Genomic DNA, 26466 nt, shown 5'->3' on the forward strand with positions numbered 1-26466 from the left:
GACCCTAGGTGTGTTGAGTTTGAAGTAAGGCAAAGAAATGAAAGTTTCCTGAATTCTGACTTCCAAAAATGAAGAAACAGGCATGCTGTTGATTGACATCTGCACTACCCACTGTTCAGAACCTGTCCTAGACCTGGCGGTCACTGCTATTATACTATGAGATACCATCCTTCATTTCTCCAATTTGGGTACCTATTTATATCTCCAATACTTGATTTTCAAGATTGCATGAGAAAAGACATGCAAGTAAAGCTTGCAATCAACTGTAAAGGAAAATATTTGGATTTGACAATTTTTGTGTTGTTATTTATATAAAATGAATAAAGTTTAAATATATATTTAAATAAAGGCAAATATAAACAATGGTCTGAGATAGTTATCAGTTTGACCCTGACTAAACACAGCTTTGTGGAAAGGCGCATCTGCTTGAGCACAGCCAGGGCTCCTCCTGGTCCATCTTCAAGCTCTGTCATTTGCACTCAATCTCAGGTGGAGAACAAGCATTCAAGGATCACTGCTATTCACAAAAAAGGCTTTGGCTGTTTTGCCAACACCATCTGCTTTATCAATAGCCACAATCAATTTTCATGGAAATTGAGAGACAGTGAGTTAACAAAACCACACAGATAGATCTCAGAGGTAGGTCACATTTGTCTGCTCTGTCTTGATGCTCAGCCACCTCTCTGTAGATGCTGGACAATATTAAAGGGCTTGTTATCCTGGCCTGCACTTCTGGGGTTATTCTACTTCTCTACAGGGAAAACACCACCCAAAATATTTGAGGCAGGATTTTTATATAGTGACAAAATAAGTAAAAAGGGCAATGAACATTTCCACCTTTCTTAAGAAAATCAATAATGGCTTCTTCCATGAACTATTAAAGAGATTAAATCTTTCCAATCTTCTGTCTCTGAAAGTTTAACTGTTAAATTTGATTTTCTATCAGCCTAATGGTCTGATGTCTCTTCTCTCTAGAAAGACTAGCAATAGCTACAATTCAGAGGTTATTTTTTTTTTAAGAAAGGAAAGTTGAAGCACATTTTCTCCCTTGTAGTATTTCCTAAATCAGATGTGATAGTCCACTTTTGACAGCCCCTGCTGGGAGGCACTGAAGCAGTGGACACACTACACGGATTCTGATTCTGTAGCCCTAGGGTCCAGCATGACTGAGACCCACTGCAGCGGTGGACAGCAGGAGAGGTGCAGGCACAGGGACAGAGATGGTAGGTGGGTAGGGGGTAGTAGGTGGATGATAGACAGAGGAGAGAGACATGATCGACAGATAGACTTCCTGTCCATGAAATCCTAACCTGTTGGCAGATGAAGGCTGAGCTCTTTGGAGAATTTGAGATCTTTCCCATGAACTAAAATCACATCTTCTGTCCTGTCAGCTTCTGTGGACAAAGTGGAGCAAGGAATGGACACAAACAGCTGCATTGAAGACAGGGGCGAATTTTCTGAGAGGACAGAGGAGAGAGGGGGCAGTGAGGGAGAAGCTCTGCCACTGTTCCAGAGCCCAGAACCCGAAGAACACAGAGGACCAGGGACCCAGTCTGCTCCACATCCTGTGCCTGTCCCACCTGCTCTCTTACTCTTCTCTAGGCACCTGCATACGTTTGAATGGAACAGCCTGAGACATGTTTAACTTGGGGAATTGGTGACAATTTTGGTAGACAAACACACAGCCAACTTATTAGCCAACAGCACCCAGGAATTGCTGACCACACTCTGCCTTCCCCAGAGCCTCTGAGGTCCTACTCTTCTTATTTCCTCCTAGTACAGACTGACAATCCAGGGTCTCAGGGTCTCTGCCTAATATCACACAAGTGATCCCAGGGTGGGCAGTGTCCCACCCCAGGGTGCAGCAGAGCGCCTCACTGCCTCAGTGTACTTGGAAAGCAGTGTCCTCCCTCTGCCATGGACAGCTTGGGTATGGTCAACTCACCGTGTGTCATCAGGGAAAAATGAAGATGCTCAGGACACTTGCTTCCAGCATTGCTGCGACCTCAGGAGTTCCCTCCACCTGAAGCAAGGTCAGCCCTTCTCCCTCTGCAAATTTGCAGTCTCAGGACAAGTAATGCAGCTTCCTACCACCATCTGAAGCATAAGAAGGAATATATAACATTATATGTTCATAAATAATTGGAAATAAAAACTCAAAATTTAAGATGTTACAGTAAAACAATGTATATGAAAGTTTTATAGTGAAAACATTTTTCCCAGAAAAACAGGTGATAGAGAAAGATGAGGAAATGCTGTGAGGACGTAACAGAGCACCTCAACAGCAGGACAGCAAGCCCAGCACAGCCATGGCCCTGAGCTCCAGGGCCGCCTGCCTGGCTGAACTCACCTCAGAGCACGCTGCGCCTCACCCAGATGGCCAGGGAGTGTGGCCTGGCTAAGTCACCAGGAAGAGGAGGGTGGCGTCACCCCTGGTTTAGGATGTTCACAGGGGACTGGATGAGACATGTCTGTTCACAGATCCTCTGGGGTCTTGAGGACACTGCAGTTAGAGCTAAGAAAGCAGCAGAGCTCTCTGGGGCACAGCTCTGGGTCATCCTCATCCTGTCCTGTCTCCCTCTTTGTTCAACTCCAGACTTCAGCAATGTTAACAATCCTCTCCACTCTCACCCTGTCTACAACGCCTGACAAGTGACATGTAGGAGGATTTATTCTGGATTGGTTTATCAAACACCCGTGTGTGTGTGTGTGTGTGTGTGTGTGTGTTTGAGAGAGAGAGAGAGAGAGAGTGTGTGTGTGTGTGTGTGAGTGTGTGTGTATGTGTGCGTGTGTGTGTGTGTACTCGTGTGATCTTCAGGTGGATTCTGTGAGACACTATCATTCATGGGGATGTAACCTGAAGCTCAGAGTTCAATTGATGTGTCAAAACCATCACCCAGGTCAGTGCCGTGGGTCTCCCTCTGAACTTCCCCCGACTCTATGACCTCACTGCTTGTGCTCCTTGTTTCATGTCGTTCCCTGGCTTTCTAGGTCACTCTAGTTTAGAATTTAATTTTAATCTTTTTAAAATTTTAATTACTGACATGAAAATTATTGAAAAGTCTCAAAGCACAAACTGGTTTAATGAGAATTTAAATAGTCACCTAGATAAAAATTGTCCTTTAAATGTTAAATCCCTAGAGTGGACATGTATCTCAGTGGTAGAGCTACTGCCTAGCATGCCTGAAGTACTGAGTTCAATGCAGTAAAAAAAAATAAAGTCTTATCCTGCCTACAAACTGAAGGTGTTTCAAGCATCTGTTGAGTGTACACCATGTCGTAGCAGCTGAGATAAAACAGGAAGTCAGAAGCAGGCCCACCATCTTGGACTTTGCCACCAATTCCCTCTCAGCTTTGCTCCTGTCTACATTCTGGAGCCATGTTAGTCATTTCCCCTGAGCTGGAGGTTTTGTGATGGCCTTGTTCTACCACACTGTCTGTTGGTCAGGCTGCTTCCTGCAGCCACCTGACCTGTAGGGCTTCAGCCTGCAGATGGCCTGTCCTGCCTCCTGGGTCACCTGGTTTCCTGTAAGGCTGTGAGTTACAGCCTAAGGACCATTGTGGGATATGTGGAATAAACAAGCTGGGTCTTTTCTCCTGTTTCTGGAGGTGGTCACTGGCAGCTGGAGCATTTGAAGGCAAAAGGGGCCCTCTGGACTCTGGGCTCCGCAGAACCCTGTGGACTCTGTCTCTGTGTGATTATTTTGTGCAGCCCACTTCACCCAGTTCACCTGAGTGTTTAGTCATGGAATGCAACATGTGTGTTCATCAACAGTAGAAGGTATTAATAAATAATGATGTGGTTAGGCAATTCAATCCTACACATAAAAGCCAATAAGTCCATGAAACTTACAACAGGGATCAACTGCAGAAAATCCAGAGCAGAACTAGGAAAAGCAGATTCCAATGGACCACGCACAGTGGCCATGGACTCCCACCTATTTGATTGACATGGGGTTGGTGCCTAAGGTCAGGTATTCCAGGGCAGCAGGGGCTCAGGCCACCTGGGCAGCTGCCCCACTTCCTCCTCAGGGATCCTGACTGGGAAGATTCTCTTCCTAGTGTTAAAAGTAATGTGAAGGAAGTGGCAGGCTCAGGCAGGCACTCAGTCACAAGGCTCTTCATTAGTCAAATATCAGTGGTTGGAACTCAGAGAGTGGCTGGGAATCCTCCCATCTCCCATCTCCATCTAAATACTAGGGTCCCAACTTCGATAAAGACTTCAGTTTTCCTTTTCATGCTGTTTTCCGGAATGGCAGAGGGATAAATGAAGGGCTCATTAAAAACCAAGAAAACAGCCAGACATGTGGTGCTGCCCACCCTTGCCTTCTGGTTTACTTGGGTCCTGCTTAATTTCATGCCTTTCTGTATTGCTCCTGCTCAGATAGGAACCCCAGGAAAGTATCTGTCCTGCCAGGTGTAGGAGGAAGGAAGGGCCCAGCTTCAGTGAGAGGCTGAGACTGCATTAGCCCCCTTCACACAAGTCTTAAGGCCTCAGAAAGAGTTTCTGTAGCTCCCTCCTCACAGGGGGCCTCATGAGAAACCAGCTGCCACCATCAGAGGGCGTTGAGCATACTGAGCTTCTGAAGCCAGTGCAGGTTGGACCTGCTCATCTCCTGTATCAAACAGGGGGCAGCCCCGATGCCCCACTCCCACGGCTTCCCCAAGTCAGGGCAAGTGCAACTGAGCTTTCCACTCAAGCACAAAGTGCAGGTAGAACGCTGAGGAAAATGAGGTGGAACTCATGTCAGTCTCCCCTAGGGCACTGTTGGCATGGAGCACTAGCTATAGCAATGAGCTCCACTGGGCTCCTTATCATGCTCTGGGTCCCCACTGTGCCCAAAGAGGGTTACTGACTCCCCCTCTGCGGGTGGAGTGCTTGGTATTTCAGTAGGTATAGAGTTGAGGATGCAACTTTCACAGCACGCACATGGTGAAGCCAGAATTCATGAAGGGCCAGGCCTTCCCAAATTATCACAGGCCCTCGGGTCCATCACAGTATAAATACTACAATAGTAAGTGACAAAATATGTTTCTAAACATGAGATGCTCCTCCAAAGAAAGGCTTCTCTGCTGCCTACTTGAGGCAGCGTCCCTTGGCACACCTCCAGCAGGCTGCAGGTTTCCGTCATGTCCTGGTGAAGACAGTGGGAACCATCACTCTGAGAACCTGCTGTTCTCTTTACTTAAGCCAGGAAAATGAAATAGCCTGTTTCTTCACCTCCTCCCAGTGAGCACGTCCTTTAGCCTGTCTAGACCAGGTGTCCTGGGTTGAGCCTCTGGGTCACACCCACTGGACTCCACACCATGCAGCATGGTGCTGGCTGCTGTGCCAGGTTAGGAGCCTCCCCAGAGCCCAGCTCCAGGCGAACAGCAGGCCCTTGGATTGAGCCTGTGGCCCTCTTCTCCAGAGGCCTCAGTGTCCTGTGGTGGTCTAGGTTGTGTGGTTTCTGACCCACATGTCTTCACCTGCTCCCCCCTCCTAGAGGAGTGAAGTTTGGTTCAGGGTCAGAAATCAGTGCCTGCTGGAGATGTCATCCATTTGGGCAGCCCCAGTGTACTGTGTGTCTTAGAGAAAAGGTTCTCCCACACCTTGAGTTTAGATAGACCCCACGTGGTCCCCCATCTTTAACCATCGTGGGTGCTGCTGGTGCAAATCTTTGCAGAACTCCAGCTTTCAGTGAATTCTGAAGCTCATCCCTGTCCCACGCCCCAACCAGCTTAACAGGAGTTAACATGTTGGGGAGTGGGACTAACATGTTGTGGGAGCTGCAGGCAGATGTTGAAATTCTCCTCTAGGAGATAGGAAATACCATTTAAAGCCTTGGTGTCAAGTCATATCCTCAGTCTCTTTGTACTAGCAAAAACCATGGGTTTCCTCCCTGGATGATCTCAGAGTTAATAACTCAGATTCTCAAAATATATAACACAGGGGACAGTGGCCTGACTCAGAGCACCACCTTACTCTCTTATCCCCAGAAAATCTGGCATCTTGACACCAAGTTTCTATAAAGTCCTGCTAACTGAGCTCTGTATTTTTAGAATATACCTAAACACAAGCCCATTTTTATTAAACTCATCAGGACACAGCTCTAACTCTTCGATAAGAACTGAAGGCCTCCAGAAATGTAAATAAATCTATATAAATAAACAACTTCTGTTGTTTCAAGCAAACTCGTTTGTGGTGATTTGTTATGAACCAGCACCTGACCCCAGCCTCAGATACTAAGATGACAGATGGAGATGGCTTGTTTGGAATGCAAACCTTTATCAAAGTGGAAAAGAGCTCAAGGGCAAACATGTCCTGCTTCACAAGGAACACAGTCCTCAGCACTCAGAAGGGAATATGTTTCTCCTTAGCAGGTCAGTGCCCTCCGCATCACATTCTTGAGATCTGGCTATTGAGAGAGAGGGTGTGGCTAGCAAAGGCTCACCACAGACAACCCAGAAGGATGCAGCCATTCACCAGTTTGCAACTCCTCCTACCCAGAGAGCTAGGAAAACATGTCTTCTGTCCTGTTTTATAATTCTCTCCATGGCAAAGAAATGTCATTGGTTTATTTTACAAGAATATGAATGCCTGCCTGTGCAAAAGCATTTAGAGAGTAAGGGAGCATTGTAGGACACTGCTCTCTCATTGTAGGACAGGTGCTCTCCTCTGAGCACCCAGCCCTTTGCCCAGGGAAACCACTGCCAACAAGTGCAGTGCAGATGACATCTGACGAGTTGAGGGTATCCTCTCCATGTCACTTTCCAGTTTTGCAGACTTGGGTGAGACTGACCTTCCTGTTCCCAGTGCCCAGGTGTTAGGGAGCAGGAATAAGAGGGTTTCCCCAGAGAGTGTTATGAGGTTAGCTGATGCAATCATGCCACCGACACAGAAAGACTCCATAGGCTCTACCCCCTCCCACAGTGACTGTGCAGGCATGAAGTCTGCCCAGATGGTTCAGTGCACAGTCCCTTAATAGGAAATGTCTGTACTTGAGGTCTGCAAGTCTTCAGAAGGTGCTCCTGACACCCCATTTGCTTTGGCCCCTGCAGGGTCACCTTTTGCTACCTCCTCTCTGCCCACCTGCAGGTCCATAGCAGGGCTCTGGACATTCACCCTCCTGTTCCCTCCTCCTCCCTGTACCCAGCTGGGTGCCAAACCTGCATGTTCAGACAGTAGCATCTTCCCCTCTGGGAAGCCATGCCTGAGGCATTTGTACTAAGTGTCCCACTCACTGTGCGTGTTTTTGGTCATGTGCGTCATCATGGGAGGTTAAGCCCCTGAAGACACTGGGCTTATTTCATAATCCTCTTCTTTATTCCTCTTTCATATTCCTCCTCTTTAGCACAGCACTAAGGAAGGACTTTGGGTCAACACTCTTTTGTGCCTTAGTCTGGGAAGTCACATTTGTTTGAAAAGTTGGAATCATGAAGAAGACAAGCACTAATGTCAGAGGAGTAAATTACTTTTTTAAAAAGTATTAATCTTAATAACATAAATTCAGAGGAGAGCAAAGGGATAGAGCCTCCTGCTCAGAACTATACAGTGGAGAAAGGAATAGACATTTAACAGGAAATGATGAGCTGGGATTATAGCAGCAAAAATTATAGTAATACAGAGTTTTTGAAAATGAAAATGTGGAAGATAAAACAGAAAAAGAATATAGTTCTTCATATTTATATGTTGGAAACAATTAATTTATGAGTAATAGTTTCACAATTGCTTCATTTATAAGTCTTTTGCTAAGATTTAGATCAAGGTATTCCATCAACAATAGTGTCCTAAGGCCTTTTTTGAACCAATCTTATTAAATAAAAGTTGTTGGCAGTAAAGGTCCCCTATGTAAGTTATGACAGGTGACATCGATATGCACATGCATTGTGAAGTGATTGCCCTAATCAAGCTAATTAGCATCTATCAACTCACATATTTATTATATTTGATGTGTAGTTAGTGATGTACTCTCTTACAGAATTCCAAGTATACAGTGCTTTATAGTTAAATATAATCCTTCAATGAGTGGCCTTGATGCTTCTCTTGAACCGACCCATTGTTAAAATATTTGCCCAATAGTCACTTTGAACTGCTGGCCATGGCCATTACAAAGAGACCCTCAGGGGAAGTAGAATTCTGTTTCTAGAGCCTTGAACAGGAAACCTATTTGCCAAAACCATCACAACCCCTCCCTGATCCTAAAGAAGCCCCCAGGACTCCTCTGCAACTGTTACTAGGATCACAAATACATATATGTAATAATTAATTGCATAGAGAGGCCTCGTGACAAAAGTCCCTTAGGGATGACCTAGTAGAGTGGGAGAAGTAGATAGAAGGAGAAACATGATGCTTTTGAAGATATTACTTATTAAAAAATAATTACAAGCCACAAACACAGAGATGCTAATGTTAGTTAAATAATAATGTAAAGGTGGTCAATGGGGAAGAAGTCAGAAAGAAAGAATTGGTCTGGGTGTTCTGTTGTCCAGTAGAGTGACAATAGTTAATGATGAAGTACACAGTAGTTTTAAAAAGCTAGCAGAAAGGTTTTTGTATGTTTTCACCAAGAAGAAATACTATTTGAAGAGAGATGAATGTTAACCCAATTTGAACACTAAACACTGCATATGTGTATCAAAACTTCACATGGCACCCCATAGATATGTAGAAATTTTGTGTTGATTTTAAGAAATGTTCTTAGTACCTAGGTGGCTGATGAATTGGTTTTTTATCTTCACTGTGTTTAAAATTTCGTACAATTTTTAAAACAAATCCTCTCTGTCTCCATACCTCTGGAGACACAGGGCAGCAGGAGTCTCTTCAGGGTCCCTGATTCCTTGGGATTACCAGGAGAGGGACTCGGACTGGGAAATCAGCCCTTCCTGATAGTGTCCCCAGAAGGACACGTGGTCCAGGGACCCTGAGAGAGTGTCCTGTTTTGCAGAGGGCTTGTTCCCCAGCTCCTGCACCTGGATGGTGGTGCTGGCCATGCTCGTCTCTGTCCTGGTCCTCGCTGCAGCCATCTGTGCTGTGTTCCTGCTCGCCAGGAAAGACAAAGGTGAGTGGGAACAGACTGAAGGACTGGTGTGGAAGGTTTGCAAGAAAGTCAGGAGTGGATGAGGGGCAGCCTTCAGAATTAAAACTGAGAAAGAATAACCTGAACAGGAAACAGAATTCACCTTCACCTTCTGGCCTGCGTCTTTCTCAGATGACAGGTTTTCTGGTCAAGGCAGCCACCTCGTCATGAAAGGTATATGTGTGTTTGTGGGATTGTTTTCAGATCTGTCACTTAAAATAGTTGCATTCAGAAACTAGAACCCCTTATGTATGTATGTGTCTGTCTGTTTGTCTATCTATCATGCATTACCGATGGAAAACAATCAGAAACAAAACTTAGAAAATAAAAAAGAATTATTTGAGCCAGGTGTGGTGGTGCACACCTGTGGTCCCAGCTTTGCAGGCTAAGGAGAGGATGGCTTAACCAACCTGGCAACACAGTGAGACCCTCAAGTCAAAAATTACTGATTTATCAAGGAACATCTATATTCACGCTGAAATGTGGGCGTTTATCCGTTAGCGTGCATTAATTGAGAAGCATCCATGTGTCAAGGTGTCTGGAGAAGTCAAGGGCACAGGCAACACAGGTGTGACTCTATTTCCCATGGGGGAAGTAATGTTTCCCACTTTCTAAATTTCCTGGTGGCTGGCGTGAGGTCCAGTCCAGGAATGCTGCAGTGGTTGGAACCTGGTCTGGTTACTACCAGGGCCCATTGTGTTCTGCTTGGTCTCCAGAGTTGTACAACAGAAAGGCGGTCAGACTTCTTAGCTGGGCTAATGGGAGGAACTTAGGTCCCTGAGAGTGTGAGGTGGTTCTCAAGCCACCCATTGCTAGTTCCCTTGAGAAGGTTGCTAAAGAGGGATCAGGCCTGGCTCCTCCTCCTCCTTCTGTGTCCTGCACATTGCTAATGGGATTTGAAATGCTGCAGTCTTGGTGAAAAGCAGCCTGGCATTTCCTCAAAAAGCTGTACACAGAATTATCCAGGACCAAGCACCCTCCTCAGTGTGTGTGCCCATAGAGTCAACAACAGGAGTCACTTGCCCTTGAGCGTCCATTGTGACATTACTCACAAGAGCCACAGGCATCAGCATCCCAGGCATCCACGGTCATATGAATGGATGAACAAATATGGCATAGTATTCAGACACAAAGAACAAGTTCTATTATATTCTCTAATAGAGATAAACTTTCAAAATACTACATAGAAAATGAGCCAAACATAAACAGACAAACTGTGTTAACTCATTAATATGCAACATTGTCAGATGTCCATTCCAGGAGGAGGAAGTGGATTAGGGAACAGCTGGAGTTGGGGGGGAGGCATGGGAGCCTCTGCCTAGGCTTAGGTTCCATTTGGTGTGAAGCAGAGCCTGGGAAGCGGAGGTAAGGAAGGCACTGCCATGGAATAGAGCTGTTGCCACTGGGCCACTCACTTCACAATGGTTAAAGCACCAAAGAGATGGCACCAGAGCAGGCAAAGCTGCTTTTCTCCTAACATCAGGCTTGGAGGTAAAAGCCCTGAACTCCACTCCTGGATTAAAGCGTTGCTTTTTTTTTTTTTTTGCCTTCTTTTTTTCCTGCACCCTGTCTCTGTAGTTGGGGAAGACAGGAATGTGGACATTTCTGGGCTCCTTCAACTACAGAAAGGAATTCTGTGGGGACCTGACATCTAATTGGATCTTCAGAGCTCTTGTGAGCTGAAAGGCATCTCCCCCAGGCCCCAGTGAGTCTTACCAATCAATCCATCTTTCTTTTCTTAGGTCTACTCAAGACAAAGCATGGTGAGTTGGCTTAGTTTTAACTCACAGAACCTCATCCCCCCATTAGGTCTCTGGAACATATTGTCCAGCATGAAATGGTGTGGGAAGTGGGAGAGCTCGAAAAGTTCCAAGGAACTCAGGCCATTCGTGTTAGCAGCAGATCAGGGGAAAGCGTGGGTGAGGACAGGCCACCTGCCCAGCTTAACATGCCTGTGTGCACACTTCCAGCAAAATCCCTAAGCGGCAGCTGTGCTTTGGTAGTTCCAGAGAACCCAGGCAGAATCACCATACCACACTGCCTAGCAAGTCTTCTATGAAGACCCCATAGAGCATAGGGTCTCCAACTGGGGGGTGCCACAGGTTCAGCTGTTAAAAGTGCAGAGAGCTGAGCCCTATGCCATCTTTTGGTTCAGCAGGTCCAAGCTGGTCCTAAAAATGAGGACTCTACAAGCTAATGTGTGACGCTGACACTGCAGGGCCAGGGACCACACTGATGGTTTAGGAAGATATTGAGAAGCATTTAAACATCAGAGTTTAAAGTCAATGTATTAAAACTTGGTGTAAGAGAATAGTCCAAGGTTGAACACAGGAGGAATGGGTCAAATCCACCAAGAAGACAAGCAGTTACCAAGTGTGTCCACACCTGGATCTTACCTACCTGTGAGCCTTACAAATACAGAAGAAGATATAAGAACCAGAAATAGACTGAGATTTATTCTGAAAGGAAGACCATTTACTCTGCTTTGATTTTAAAATCAGAAGAGTCATTTTGGAAACTCCATTTTCACTCACTTGGTCTATTTGAACCAGGTAAGTGCACCTACTCCATCCTAAGGATTATGATTTAGATGCTACAGGCTGAAGATGAGGGAACTCCAGCAGGTAAAATCAGACTGCTGCTAACTTCTCTTATCTTAAAAATGTAGACATCTCTGTGAAGCCTAGCTCAAGGCCAGAGGCTTTGTTTGCACATTTCTATAAACCACTATACTGGATACGTTTGTGAAAAACTAGTAAGTAGGTGTCCAGAACCTGAAGTGCTGATTTCTTTCTGGCCAGTGGCCAAGCAAGATTGGGCAACATGAAAATAGGAAGTTTATATACATTGAACCCTTTTGTAGAGACTCTTTTGCACATAGTCCTAAAATCAGCCATGGTGTAGATTTCTGGAGAAGCCCAGTTAAGACTTTTCTGTGGAGAAAGGTGCCACTACACCGAGGGATCCAAAGCTGCTCAGGAAGCCCACCTCCCATCACAAAGGCAAGGCCGCCAGCTGACCTGAGCCAGAAGCTGATGGACATGCCCATAAGCCCCATGGAGACAGTGAGGAGCACCAAGCTACCCTCCCCTGGCTGGTGGCTCTCATCGATAGGGAATTTGCATGAAGTCTTACCTAAGTCACTGAGGGAATTTATTAAGCATAGAATAATTTTATCGTTTTACTTTAAAGATAGAGTTGCTCCAATGCTGTACGTTGAACGTTCTCTAAGTGAAATGTCCTGTGTGTGCACATTCAATTGGAACTTTGAGCCCACTCTTTCACTGAGAGCTTCTCAGGAAGGTCACCTTGCACTGCGGTTGCTCTCTGCAGTTGGCAGAGACCCCTAGGTAGAAGGAGCATCTCTCCCAGCTTGGCCTTATTATCATATTAATATGTTTTACGTGTCTTTGTCTTGATTGTTCTATTTTGTTTTGCCATTCTGAATGATGGTTTTATATGGATTTATATAAAGTTATAACTTTTTTAAAAAATGAATAATTTATAATATTTTAATATACTAATAAAATCAAATAACTCTTTTCTCATTAAGGAAATTCATAGTGTTTTGAAACTGAATTAAGTAATCTACTATTATCCCTCTTGTCTATGTCCACTTATACTTTTATAGAAATATACATAGTTTATAAGACAGCAAACTCTCTAGATAGGGAATAGGGGTGGGAGGGAAAGGGAGGGAGAAGGGGAATAGCATGGATGGTTGAAGGAGACCCTCATCATTATAAAAATACACGTATGAAGATGTGAATTTGATGTCAACATACTTTATATACAAACAGAGAAATGATAAATTGTGATATAAAGGTGTATTAAGAATTGTAATGCAAAAAAGAGAGCTCATGTATAATGGCATAATTTGGCGTGAACATACTTTATATACAAGTTACAAAAATTATGCTGTGAATGGATAATTATGAATGTAATGCATTCCACTATTGTCAAGTAAGAAAGAAATTTTTAAAAAAATTTCAAAAGACAGCAAACTCTCATTAAAATATGTACTCTAAGTCATGTGCAATGAACCAGAAAATAAGAATAACACAAATAATTGCAAGAGTGTAATCATGTTGATATCCAACCCCTCACTCATCTTCCACCAAATATTGTAAATGTAAAGTATGTTTCTCTGGCATGTAGATGCTCCAGGGATTTGATACAGAGGACAAATAATTGCGCTGCTCCACTGGGTCAGGAGATTTGTGGTACCAAATATGATGAAGAAATGACAACTGAAACCTAGACTCCTCTAAAGGATGAGGCCAAAGTCCAGTTCCAAACAGGCATGATCATGAAACACAGACTAAAATTTAAAAACTATGTTTTTATCATGGGAACTTCACAGAATTGTAAGGACAGGATCACCACTATTTGAGACCAGGAAGCTTCCATTAGAGAGAAGGGACAGTGCTTCCCAGTTAAGTAGACTTTTGGAGACAGACAGGGAAGAACAGGGTGGTCCCCAGAACCTGTCCTGGGGTGAGGTCTCAGGCTAAGGCTGCTGAGAGACCCCTCCAGGAGAAGATTAGATTGGGTCTCCTGCCACTGAGGGGTCTCAGGAGGGATGAGAGTGTGCAGGCACACCCATGGTGGGGAAAAAGTGAGCACGGCACACTCAGAGCAGCCACAGCCTGTGTCTGTCAACAGCAGGACTTGGTCCAGGCTGCACAGACAGCTCTCAATCCAGGTTAAGTGACTCAGTGAGGACCTCAGACCTACTTCAGTAGCCACAGAAACACCAGCCCAGTGCTACTTATAGAGGAGTCACCAGGAACTGCTTGCCCAGCCTTGTTAGTTGAACGGAAGTGACTCTTGGCAGTGACAGTTGGTTTGGAATGTCCTGTGTTCTGATTCAGTTGGAGCCCAGTGGACACTGGTCCCTGAGTGCTGTCCTCATCACCAAGAAGGTCTACTGTGAGGCAGCTGGCACTGTGAACTGGTCCTCCAGAGGAGCTTCCATTGATGTATGCATCCCATTTGGGGTCAGGGACTGAAAATAGAGATAGAGGCTATTCAAAGACCTGAGCCCTCATGGCTCAGCCACCTATTCTAAGGTGACAGCTGTTGTCCCTGCAGAAATCTTTGGTCACAATGTTTGAGCGAGTAGGGGGGAGCTGATAGCAAGACAAAAGGAGTCTCGGGTTTGGGGGTCTCTCACTCCAGGGAAGCAAAAACTTAACTGTCTCAGATCCATTGATTATTAATGTTGTTACTGTACCATGTCACTTCTTTCCTCTAAATATCACTCTCCTTAACTGTAAGGCAGGTGTCAGCATTTCTACTCAGACCATGTCACAGGTCGACTTGGAGATCACAAGCCATGATGCAAAAGCTCCCAGAAGCTGCAATCACCTCACCCAACAGTGGAGGAGAGGAGCCCTTCCCTATCCCCTGCCTTTAACCACCCACTCCCTCCCTGGAGGCAGCCACTATCAGTGTGTGGCTTTTCCTCCCAGATATTTAAAATTGAAAGGCCATGCACATTTATGCTGAGCCAGCCATTTTATGCTAAAGCTTCACCTGCATCTGGTTACATTCAGCCTCATGATATCAATAAGGAGGCACATTTCAGTGCTCAAATGACAATGCAGAGGACCCAGGACACAGGATTGCATGACATGTATACGTCTATGTGGCTCCAGGCTGCTCTAAGCCCAGGCCCTCTGCACCAGCACCCAGGCACTCAGGCCCTCTGCTCTTCTTCTGGCTCTGCACTGGCTCATCTACAGGAACACGGTCCCCACTTACCCCAATCCGCAGGTGTGCTGAGGGCCCCTCTCCATAAACTCCCTGAAGCCCCACTCTGACTCAGGAGGCTCTATGGGGCACCAGTGAACACTGGACTAGGAACTTTGTATGGGCCACCAGGAAGAATGGGAGCCATGAGCATCCAGGAAAGCACAGCTCATAGGCTAGCGGCATTTGTGGACTCAACATTTCAGGCTGACCTAAGTGTCCTTTAGCTGCACAGCTGAGGACCTGAGCCCTATTCCTGTTCTCTCCTCCCTCTCCAGGCTTCTTCTGCCCAGGAAAGTGGCCCAGCAGCAGCTCCGTCCAGGCTGGTGAAGCAAACTCCTCCATCCACTCTGGTCCTGTGTCCACATGGAGCCAACTCCCTGAGGAGTTCATGAGCAGCCCCACCAATGTGCTTGCTGGCAGGTACTCTGTGTCCTCCTGGCCTCCTGGGGCCCGACTGCAGGAAGAGGCCCCTCTAATGCTGAGGTAAGATGGGAAATTGCTGGTTTATCTTATTTTCAAATGAACTCATAGGGAAATCTGACATCACACATTACAGATGACATGGAGGTTTCTTTGTGGGTGGGGGGTGGACTGCCTCTCTCATCATGTGACACTGGGCCAAGGGGGCACGCCAATGGCCGCACCAGCCTGTTAGCTGTGTGGGAGGGATGTGTCCTCAGCCCCCATCTTCCTCCTGGATCAAGAGGCTTGTAATTTCCCACCAAGACACATGAGAAATGGTGGCATACCTGTCTTTCTTTGGGGGTGCTGCACCTGCCTTGGGGCCTTTCACTGGACAGGAGAACACAGGCGTAGGCCCACTGTGCCCAGTCTTCCCTGAGTCTCAGTGTTTCCTGTAACTGCCTTGGTCGCAGGATCAACTGTAAACAAGAAGGATCTGGAACCATCCTCACTGAGGGAAGCCCTAGGTGAGGAGAAAGGTGGGCTTTCCTGCTGGCTCTGGCCTGGGAGCCTCCCTCGTGCTCACTGTAGCTGGGGAGGGCTTGAGATGTAGGGACAAAACTCACCTTGCGGGTGAGGAACCCTGGCCCTTGTGAACAGGCTTTTGGTCCTCTGCTGTGTGGGTGTCTGCCCTGGTGAGGCCTTTCCATGTGTGGGTCTGTGGGAGATGTGTGGAGTTTCACAGATTCAGACCTTTAACAATGAAATTGCTGGCATCTACTCCAAAAGTTAAAAAAAAACAACATTGTCATGGCTTTGGGTTTGCGCTGTGTGTACAGAATGTGCTGAGAGTTCGGTGACCTCCTGCTCTCCCTGGGGGTCTGCTGCAGGAGGAACCCATCTAATCCCAAGGGAGCAGCATTTCTCTTTGATTGCAATTGATACAGCTGTCTTCTGGTTTATCGTCAGATGAAATCACACATGAATGTAACAGATAACAGGTGCAGTGTCCCACATGAGGTACGTCACAGGTCAATACCTCTTCACTGCCTCAAAGTGCACAGTCCACTTTAAATGTGTGCTGTTCACTCTGGGCCACACACAGCAGTGGACTGAGGAATCCTGCAGCATCACCTAAGCAGCCCCAGATCTGAGAAGCAGCACCAGCCATGAGCATTAGAATAGTGCATTGTTGCCATCATGTGGTATCAAGAGGAGTTTCACATAAGGCTGCTTGGCCTCTGCCTAGGTGGCTCATGCTCCTTCAGTGCAAAGTGGACTGTCATGAGGAGATGAAGTCTAGCCAAGGCCCAGGGAGCTGGAGGATCCAGGCGGCCACACTGGGGAACTTTTTTGCAGGCAGGTCCTCACCTCCAGGTCCCACCCACTCTGTCACAACCATCATCCTGGGGAGAATTTAACCCTTACAGGGCTCAGCACTTATTAAGATGTTCACCCCTGTGTCTCAGTTCCCCATGTGGAGTGCTCTCCAGGACTGAGTCTGCAGGATCCCAGCGTCCTTGCTTCTCCATATAATGTGACATCCAGTGGTGGAGTCCCCTGGGGCCTCACACCTGTCCCTTCCCCTCTTTCTCTGAATGTGGTTTTGCAGGAGGGATCAGAATGCCCTGCCCTGGTCTTGAACATCTGGAGAGCTGGGCAGGGCTCCTTCCTTCTGCAGCTAGACCCAGGGCAGCACATGCCACCCAGCCCTGGTGGGGACCTGAGAGAGGAGGAGCCTGAGGAGGACTGGGGAAGCTCACTCCACCTGAGCTGTGACTCTTCCCTTCATGTCACCCCAAATAGAAAATGTCACCACATGTGGACAATCTTCCTCCCATGTCCTGACCCCCCATGGTGTCTGTGTGGTGTCAGAAACACTGTGACCAGCAGAGGAGAGAGGCCTCCTTCAGGGGTGAGGATCAGGGTGGGACATGGCCTCCTGCCTGGGAGAAGGAAAGGCAGGCTCTGTGTAGGAGGGAGGGTGACCTCAGCCTGTGATAGGACACTCCCCAGTGTCCCTGTCCAGCCTCCCTGGGGAAGTGCATCCTGGGCTCTTCTGAAGGACTGAACAAAAGACTGTGGGTGTTTTAGGTACATGTAAATATAAGTGGACTCAGGTTTAGTTTTCCCTTTGCATTTCCAATTTCTGGGGAGTACATTATAGTAATTAGCACCCGATAGCCTGTAGGGGTCAGCACAAGCTGATAACACTGGACTGGGAAATATCTCCTGTTGGCCCAGATCTGCAGCTCCCTTCTCATGGCCACACTGCCCTGGAAGTCCTTTTCCTCTGGATCCTAGGGGCACAGAGGGGGGCCCTGCTGTGTGGGTTTGACATGTAAATGAGGGCACCTGCAGGCAGCCCCTGGCCTTGGGCTGCAGAAGGAGGATTTCTAGGGGCACCAGGAAGACAGCAGGACACCTGGCCTGGGAGGAGAGTGAAGGTTTTCTGTGCTAATAGGATGAGATGAGCAAGGCATGGCCTGCCCCAGCCCAGGCTGTTGGTGCCTGAACACTGTATCCCTCCCTAGGCACAGGAAGCAGGGGCAGCCCTGTGTCTGCTGTGAGCACTTGTGCAAGTCTCCCTTGAAGCCTGGAGGCTGGAGCTTGCTTCCTGCTCCACCCCTCAGGGCCACTGGCAGAGGTAGGGGATGCAGGTCAGGTCAGCAGTTCTCTGATCAGAGGGACAAGGAAAGATGGGTCACCAGGATGGGACAGAGACAGAGACCTAGTCTTTTTCCTCCTAGGCTCTGTAGAACCCAGTTTTTGCCTCTAGCTAGTCTTGGGTCTCCTGCCAATCATTGTCCATACAGCATGGATCACTGATTGGCCCAGAATGGTGTCTATTTGGTGTCTTTGCTGGATAGAGGACACAGAATCTGGACCTGAGCATTTCAAGATGATTCAGAGAAACCTTCGAACTGATGACCTCTGTGCCAAGAGCAGCACCAGAACCAGCTTCATCCTGCGGTCTGCCCTGCCTTGCTGAGCTTACCCAGCACTGGGTCCCTACCTTCCCCACCTGCATGAAAACTAGAATGTGCTGGGGCTGCCCTGGCCACCTGGATGCTGTCTCTCCAAATAGACACCATTCTGGGCCAATCAGTGATCCATGCTGTATGGCCCTGCGGCCACTGCATAGGCAGATACTATGTCCTCATTATTCCTCCTCATCCAGAGCTCAGCCCTGAGCATCCTATCCAAGGCTCAGGGCAAGTCTGATGATATACCCTGTAAACATCTGGTCCAGCTCGGGTGTGAAACGGACCCTCCTCAGCTAATCCGGGGTCCTGCTCAAGGTGTGATCCAGGGTTAGGGATGGTGAGTGGACTACTGGACAGAGCATTGTGACCCCTTTTCTGCTCTTTCTGCCCCCATCCAGCACAAGGGTGGCTGAACCCAGATCTTTATATCTGTACAAATGTTCCCCCTGCTGCAAAGACCTCTAGGACCTTGATGTTGACCTTTGTGTCCCCAGGCCTCAGAGAGAGGCAGGCAATTCTGCACATGCAGGCTATTGATAAATACCTGTAAGGAACCAGGGGAGGAGACATCCCATTTTAAGTGTCATCTCCAGAGGAGCCCTCCCCTGAGTGGTGGACATCAGCCAGAAGCGCTGCTGAATTTACATTAATTACCATGAAACTAAGTAACCATCCCAGTCCTTCCCCCAAATTAAACAGTCTAGGGTCCCAACAGTGCTGTTCCCATGCAGAAGAAACTCCCACCCTCTCAGAACTGTCTGGTGGGCAGAGGTCTGGGCCTGGCCTGGATCCCTTCCTGGGAGTCCTTAACACAGTGTGTCCATTGCAGCTGCAGCTGCAGCTCACAGGACTGGCTCTGAGGGCTGCAATGATCCTAGGTATGTGGGAGTGACACCTTGAGTTGTGAGGTTTTGCAGGTGTGAGCCTTGACTGCTGAATCTCTGATCACACAGAGCCCAGGTGAATTCTGAGAAGCCAGGGGAGGAGCAGGGTGAGGTGTGGACAGTGTGTCCTCCCTGCAGCTAACAACTTCCCACTGTGTCTCTAAAGGCTCCTATGTCAATAGAAGATATGATTCCAGTAGTGACCATGAAGAAACTCCAGGTAGATTCCATCAGTGAGACAGGACCCAAGGGAAGGGCATTCCTGAGAGTCACTGAAGTATAACTGCTCAGCTGGAGACAGAGCAAGGGGCTATGAAATCAGAAAGAAAAAAGAAATGTGACTTTTCACCTTCAGCAGCTAATGGTGCAATAAAAGAGCTGTGATGTCTATGGGCTTTGAGTGTTTGACTCCCAGCCATCTTGCTCTGCTGTCAAGGTGTCTTTCCCACCAGATCAGCTGTCTCCTGAATCTGCCTCTGACACGCCTCAGCCCTGGGATTGCCTGGTTAACACCTGTTGAGAATGGAGCACAAAGTCTTTGGGTGGGGTCTGGTGCTGACCCCCAGTTTAGGTGTCTCATAGACCTGGATATCTCATGGCTTCCCAGACCCTGGATGTGGAGGGGATGCTGTCCCAGGGAGCTCAGGTGCAGGGTGGTAAGGAGCCCTCTCCTCTGCTGAACTTCAGGTCTTGCTCAGCAACCTCAGGGTTGTGTCCTGGCAGTTTACTCCTGGTGCACTGATGCACTTGTGGTCAGGTTACCTGAAGAATCCCCTAAGTGTGGTGAGGTTATAGCAAACTCAGCCATGTACACGGTGAGCCCTGGAGCTGGTGTGGCCCCAGGTCCTGGAGATTGTGCCAGAGCTGGAGCTTCTTAGCTGTGTTCACCCCAGATGCTAAATGCAGCTGTGCACATTCAGCTGTGAACCTGGAGAGACCCCTCAGCCCCGGCAAAGGCCACTATAAGTCTCTGTGTACCCCACTTGGTTGAGTATACTCAGCCTGTTTAGTACAGACAGCCATGATAAGTGGACACCATTGTGTGTATAAGGCCCAGCCCTTGAATTGTGTACATCTGTTTCGTGGAATGAGCCCTAAGAGAAGCTCCTCTAGGAATATCATTGGTCTATTTTTCTAGGGGACATTTTTAAGAGGGCACAGTAGGAAGGACCACAGGCCCTGATGTCACAGCTGAGCTCAAACTGGAACTGAGGCCAGCTGTCCCCAGTACCCATACTACAGCCCCTGGCCAGAGACAGGTTATTTATAGTCCCTCCAGGATCCTGATTTAAATCTCAGCATATGTCAAGAGCTTTGTAATGTTTTGAACAACCAATAACTAAAAAAAAAAATCATATCACCAAAAAAAAAAAAATCTCAGCATGACTTTAGGAGGTGTACAAATGTTCACCTGGGTGGTGGGGATATGAGGGCAGGGCCATCATAAGTGAGTCAGTGCCCTCAGAGAAAAGCTATAGGTGTTCTTGACAATTTCATTCTCTTAGAGTACAAGAGGAAGAACCTCTCAGACATTGACATGGACTTCCCTGCTCCCGAACTGTGAGCAGTAAATCTCCTGTTCATGAGCCTCCTGATGGTGGCATTTTGTGACAGCCTCCTGAGTAGGATAAGAACCGACTCACCTCTGCTGAGCACCTTGGCCTGACAGGCGGCACCCTGTTGGTGACTGCTGGACCCTAGTGGTGTCAGAGCTGTGGCCACAGGTGCCACTCACCATAATTCCCACGTAGAAAGAGCCCTTGGGAGTCAATGACTTTCCTGTGTCCCTGGTGGAACAGCAGCTCTGTGCCATCCTGATCCCGTCCCCGCCAGTTCAACAGCGTCCTTTTCTACCTGCTTGTCTCCTGTAAGGAGGGTGTCATTGACTGTGGATGTGGATATGGGCTTCATTGGTGTCATGTGCTGTGTCTCCTCTTGTGTCCTTCCCATGTAGGAATCCTGACCTTCAAAACACACAGCCCGGCCCATGTGGACCACAGGGGAAGTGCAGAGCGGGGCCTCTCCTGCTCGAGCCTGTAGCACAGGGTCCATGTGGACTCACCTCAGCACCCTCCTCCACAGGACGGCCCAGAGCTGCCTGTGCACGCTCTCAAGCAGGACGCCAGCCCACAGGTGGCTTTTGGGGATTGGGACCTCTGCTGTACCTTCCCCTGCTGTGACCCTCACACCTTCCCTATCAGTGTCCCTGAGCTGCATGTGGCTCCCCAGGCCTCTGCAGCTGAATCTCAGCCCTAAGTGGTGACAGAGTGGAGTTTTCTAGTGGCCCCCCCAACTGCTAGGAGGTGCAGCAGTGCCTGTGTCCACCCCAGGGTGCTGAGCTTCAGTGGCTAGAAGCCATGCTCCGTGGGACGCTATGAGTTCATAGCTACCCACCACCAACTCCCTTCCTCTGATAGATATGCTTCTTTTCTGGGAGGCAGGACCTGAGAAGGCTCGTCCTGGGACCTGGGAGGACTCAGCTCTGGGTCCACATCAATGGAGCTGGCAAAGCTGGGCAGGGACCTCTGTGGGGGAACAGGGAGCCTCACGTGACAACACTTAGTGTCCTGAAGCATAAACTAGCAGGTCTCTGCTTTACTTTATACTTCTTGTATTGTTCTCAGAGAGTTTGTATTGGTTTTCCGTGTTTGAGACTTTCTCTTTTTTTTCAGTTTTTTTCTTAAATATTTCTTATTTTATTCAATTACATTCTTCACAGAATAAGAAAAACGATTCCTATGCAAGCTCAAAAAAGACCCCAAATATCCAAAGCAATTTGGATTAAAAATAAAAATGTGGGAAACATCACATTCTCTAATTTCCAGACACAGCAGAGTCAACTAAACAGCACGGTACACAGACCAGTGGGACAGAACTGAGTTGCAGAACCAAGCCCACAGGGACAGCCAAGTGGCTCCCAATAGAGGTGCCAAGGACATACGCTGGAGAGAACCCAGCCTTATTTTTGACTAGCTGGTGGCTTATTTCTAGGAAACAGTTTCTTTCTTCATGTTTTTATTTTTCCCCAAAACTTATTGAAGCACTTAGAGGACTTTTGGGGTCATTCCTCGAGGCTGACTGAGGAGTAGGTGGAATCACCTCTTTTTGTTTTACTCCAAAGTGCCCTTTGGGAGATTTTGCTCTCTAAGGATGAAATTCCTGCCTCTGAAGTCTGGAATCAGGCAGGTGCTGGTGATAGAACAGTCCACATTTTGAGCTAAAGGTCTGTGACGTCATCAGATCTACTCTGCCAAGGAAATCAGGGTCTAATATGACACAGAAATCATCTCCTTAGAGCCCACTGAGGGCTGCCTGCAGCAGACCAGGAGAGTGCAGGGCAGCTGATCCCAACTCCCCCAAGGCTCTGGAGTACCATGATGTCCTAGGAACCCAGCTTGGAGGGCTACAGGAACAGTGGCCTCATCCTCCATCTAGAGCCCAGAGGTCGACACAATACCTGAGCTCACCTGCACATCTTTGGATCAAGAGAAGTGCCTTGTCTGCATCTGTGTAGTTGAAGAGGTACCTGGGAGGGCTCCCTGGCTTCCACTGGAACCTGCATGTTCTTCAGTCACCAGGACTGAGGCCACTGCTCGGGTGCGGGCGAGTCTGACCCATGCTCCAGGGGATGCAGAGGGGGAGGAGGACTGAGCCTGCACAGGCTGTGGAGGGATCTGCAGACCTCAGGGGTGATGGGCCAGCACAGGCTGGGGAGGGACCTGGAGACCTCAGGGATGATAGGCAGCACAGGCTGGGGAGGGACCTATAGACATCAGGGGTGATGGACCAGCAGAGACTGGGGAGGCATCTGCAGACAGATACTTAGGGGTGATGGACCAGCAGAGAACGGGAAGGGACCTGCAGATTGACACTCAAAGGTGATGGCCTGCCACAGGCTGGGGAGGGACCTGCAGACAGACACTCAGGAGTGATGGAATGGAGGCCAGAGGTAAACTGCTTGGTGGTCTGAGGCAGAGGAGCTAACACATGCTGAGGCTGTCCCTGTCTCTGAGGCCTGTCCTGACCTGTCAGTGTAAGAGGAGCACAGGAGGAGGGAGTCCAGGTGGAATCATCCCCCTGGAGCCCCAGAGATGGGCTGGGTGGCTCAAGTCACTCTCATCTTCCCCAGTGGTCTGAAAAAAGACCACATTTTGAGCTAAAGGACTGTGCTGGTCCAATAAAAAACTGATTTCCACTGTTGGTGATCTCTGCTCCAGGCAGGAGATGGAGCATCTACACAGAGGGTGCTGATGGGTTAGTTCTTCAGGTTGGCTATGGGATGGCCAAGGCAGCTGCTGGGACCTTGCACAACAGTGAGCAGGAGACTATCCAGTCCAGAGGGGCACAGCTGGTGAGTCCCTGTCAGCAGAGTCAGGCACCCACATTCCAGCCCTGGGGATTTGGGAGGTTGCACAGCAGCAGCAGCCCCAGTGCACATACCCTGGGAAGAGCCACAGTGCCCCCTGATGCCCACCAGGCAAACATCAGTCTTGTGGAAATGGTGTCAGGAACATAGCCTGGGCAAGCTGGGCCACACTCCCCTGCTCCATCTCAAAGTCACTCATGTGAGTAAGCAGCATTTGCCTCTGGGGAACTCCTGGACTTCCAGGAGGTTAGGACATGGGGAATGTTGTCCTCACAGCATGTGAGGAGGTTGTGGGGAAGGGGTGAGAAAGCCGAGGGGGCTCTGGGAAAAAAGAAGAAAAGACCTGGACAGTGGCTTCCTCAGGGAACTGGGAGCAGAGAGAGAAAGCATGCTTTGCTCACCAGGAACAAAATATAAACCCCAAAGGCACATCCTCCAGCTGTTGGAATAACTTTCAGTCACAGCTAGCAGGTACGAGCAGCTTGGAAGTGCTTGAAATATCCACGTTTGTTCAGGCCTGATAGGAGCGCCAGCAGGATGGCGTGAAACCACATCCTCAGCACTTGTGGTTAGCGTTGCCAAACTACCGGGCCAGGAAACCGAGAGTCAGGGGCTTCAGGGCATGAAAACCCTGACTCAGTAAGCCCCCTCCCTTAGGGACAAAGACCCTTCCAGATTGCTTTCCACCAGGACAGCAATATTTAGAGTTTCCTCACAGTGCGGTTACACTAGGCAGAAGATGATTGGCTTGTGGATATTATCTTGCTTATATGATTCACGGGCATGCCCCACTCGAACCCTATAACATTTGTATGCATTCCAAACTGAGCTACTGGACAACAACTTGAGGTGGGTCTCCAATCAGTTCTCTCACCAGCTCCTGGAGTCTGTGTGTTGATTCTGAGTCTCTACCCCCCGCGACAAGGTAGCTGAGTGACCATTGACCACAAAGGGACATAGGAACTACATCCAGCCACACCCCACTTGCCTGTAATTACTGCAGGTAATCCATATCAGTGGATTAATTCACCAGTTAGGTAGCACCTCTCATAAGGAGGTGGGCTTAGCATGTGTTCTGACTTCCCTGCATCACCTGCTGCCTCTCCTGAGCTTCAGGGCAGACCCAAGGAGCACAATCTGGACACGTGGGTACAGCCAGCCCTCACAGAGTGACTTACATCTGTGGAGAGCAGCCAGATAGGAGACAGTGTGACCCTGGGGCTTGTTCAGCAGGGATGTGACCCCGGGGCCAGGACTGCTACTCATGCTGCTGCTGCTCTACAGGGATTCCCTGAGAGGGCAGGTAAATACCAGGGGAATAGAGCCAATTAGCCACCACACTGTCCCTGGTAGGAAAGGGACTTCGCAGGAAGTGCCTCCTTCACTGCCCCAGTGGCAGCAAATCTCCAGACTGGCTACTCAGGCTCCTTACTCAGCTGCCACGATTCTTCCTTTTGTCCCTCTTCATTATTGGTCCCTCTTAGTTATACATGACAGCAGGATTCATGTTGACATAATTTTAGCATGGAGTATATTCTGTCCTCACTCACCTCTCTCCTCCCTCTCTGCCCCTCCCTCTACTCTGCTGATCTTTCTGCTCTTTACTTTTGGATCTCACTTTATAGGTTTACTTATGGGTGTTTGCATGATCATCCATGATCCTCTGTGATACATGTCACTTGTGCTGACTCTGCCAGGAGCTGAGTGTGATGGTGAAGGACAGTGAGTGTCTCCAGGGCTTGATAAACGAGGGTCCACAATTTGATTTCAACCAAAGTTGTCAGAAAATATAATCATTTCCATAGATTCTCAGGAACCATCTCTACTTAATATTCCTTGAGTTTTCTGTATCTGAGCTTTGGTAGCTGGTATAGGAGAGTCTGGCTCTACCTTGCAGTCCTCTCTCCCACACAGTGATGGATACTTTCTCTCCTTCTAGAGAGCACATGCGATCCAATAACCTCATACTGGTTACTGTTTGGAGAAGTCCTACAGACAGGTGGACATAATGCAAACTAGTGTGCCATCAAAAGAGGGAACACTTAGTCAGGGGCATCCACAGTCTTTCTGGATATTTAAAAAACTGAATATGAATGTGAAAAAAACAGGTTCTAACATATTTGTTTTCCTGAAATGTCTTTTTAATATTTTAGGTCATATCATGTTTTTAAATCCATCTCTGTGTTAATGTAATTAATACATTGAAAGTCACAGTAGTGAATTCTATCTACCCACAGAGAACCAGGTTGACCCTTTAAAAAGTACACCTTACTGTGCTTTAAGGCTTTAGGTGAAGCCCCAACAGGGTGGGCTCTATTGACACAGATGGCAGAGTGTCTGCCTAGTGCCCCTCTGTACCACCCTAGCCATCCTTGCTCTTGGGTGCAATGAAAGCTCCATTTCAGTGAAGTGGATCCATATACAAGTAGTTAATTGTTTTTCAAACACATAACAATGGTTTGATTTACCATATTTTGCCAGAATTATTAATTAAAATAGGGAAAAAATTCTTAGTAAAGTACTTGTTTTATTTAATGTTCTATAAATCACAAGGCAATAATTGAGAAATTTTTATTTTCTGAGCTATGGAGCTAATAATCTTTTTCCAAGAACTTTTTTCATTTAAAGTTACATGATTTTTGTAGATACATTTCAAATTATTCTTTGCAAATTAGCAACTCTGAAATATATGTCATCTCAAAAATAGAGGGAACCAGATGCTATATATTTCCATAATTTATTCTTACAAGTCAGCTGCCCATCCTTTTCTGCAAATGAGTATACACAGTCCTTAAATAAAAGAAGAGGACTATGCAGAAATCTTGTGATATGAAAATAAAGCGGTCATCCCCAATTGTTCTGGATGCTGTGTTAGCCATAGCATCCTGGCACCATTTGTTATATACATTTTAAAACATTGTCCATTTATCTTTTTATTCCATTATTTAAATCTGAACTATTTCAGTATTGCTATGAGGCAATAAGTTATCTCTCTCTCTCTCTCTCTCTCT

The sequence above is a fragment of the Callospermophilus lateralis genome (assembly GCF_048772815.1).
Source record: "Callospermophilus lateralis isolate mCalLat2 chromosome 5 unlocalized genomic scaffold, mCalLat2.hap1 SUPER_5_unloc_1, whole genome shotgun sequence".
Taxonomy (NCBI): domain Eukaryota; kingdom Metazoa; phylum Chordata; class Mammalia; order Rodentia; family Sciuridae; genus Callospermophilus; species Callospermophilus lateralis.